Source organism: Mandrillus leucophaeus, unplaced genomic scaffold (assembly GCF_000951045.1).
Source record: "Mandrillus leucophaeus isolate KB7577 unplaced genomic scaffold, Mleu.le_1.0 Scaffold1553, whole genome shotgun sequence".
Classification (NCBI taxonomy): Eukaryota; Metazoa; Chordata; class Mammalia; order Primates; family Cercopithecidae; genus Mandrillus; species Mandrillus leucophaeus.
Genome location: NW_012101536.1, coordinates 84866 through 85781, shown reverse-complemented (window position 1 = coordinate 85781; position 916 = coordinate 84866).

Below are 916 nucleotides of genomic sequence, written 5' to 3'. Positions count from 1 at the left end.
TGTGCATCAGTAATTTCTAACAGAGCCTTAAAACGGAAACACAGTCTTTCCATAACCTATGATTAGCAAGATATTAATCAGCAGTAACAGTTGCAACAAAAGCTGGTTGCAATCAATCAATAGAAACAGACGTGAAGCTAGACAACCAGTTAGACCAGAAATTCTCAGAAGGGAGTATGCCTTAACCCTAAAGAGGCCTAGAAGAGCCATGGCAAGATGAGGGTGTTTATAGCCCTATCTTACCCATATGAACAGGCACCCCTCATGCATCCATTTATAGGCTCTCCACGAGGGTTGCATTCCATTCCCAGAGCTATGAACATCTGTTTTTCTGGGATAGGAATCTTGGTGATGTGAAACCTCCCTGACTGCACGTCTGTTCATAGGCTCTCTGCAGGGAGAAGCACATCACGTGCTGTTGGCTCATTCTGGCAGTCCAACCTGGCATTGTCTTTACACAATCCTGCATGCAATTCTGTATTTACAGTAATCAGGAGCATTTCACCTTTTATTCCATAGCAATAGTTTCAGGAGGTCTCCCTACACGAGTCGAAGGAGATCATTTTGGAACTTTAAGGTTTAATGACTGCCCTATTAGATTTCGGACTTGCATGGGCCCTGTAACCCCTTTGTTTTGGCCCACTTCTCCCATTTAGAACAGGTGTATTTATTTGCCCAATGCCTGTACCTCCATTGTATCTAGGAAGTGACTAACTTGCTTTTGATTTTGCAGACTCATAGGTGGAAGGAACTTCTCTTGTCTCAGATGAGACTTTGGACTTGCACTTTTGAGTTAATGCTGGAGTGAGTTAAGACTTTGGGGGACTAGCCGGGCGCGGTGGCTCAAGCCTGTAATCCCAGCACTTTGGGAGGCCGAGGCGGGTGGATCACGAGGTCAGGAGATCGAGACCATCCT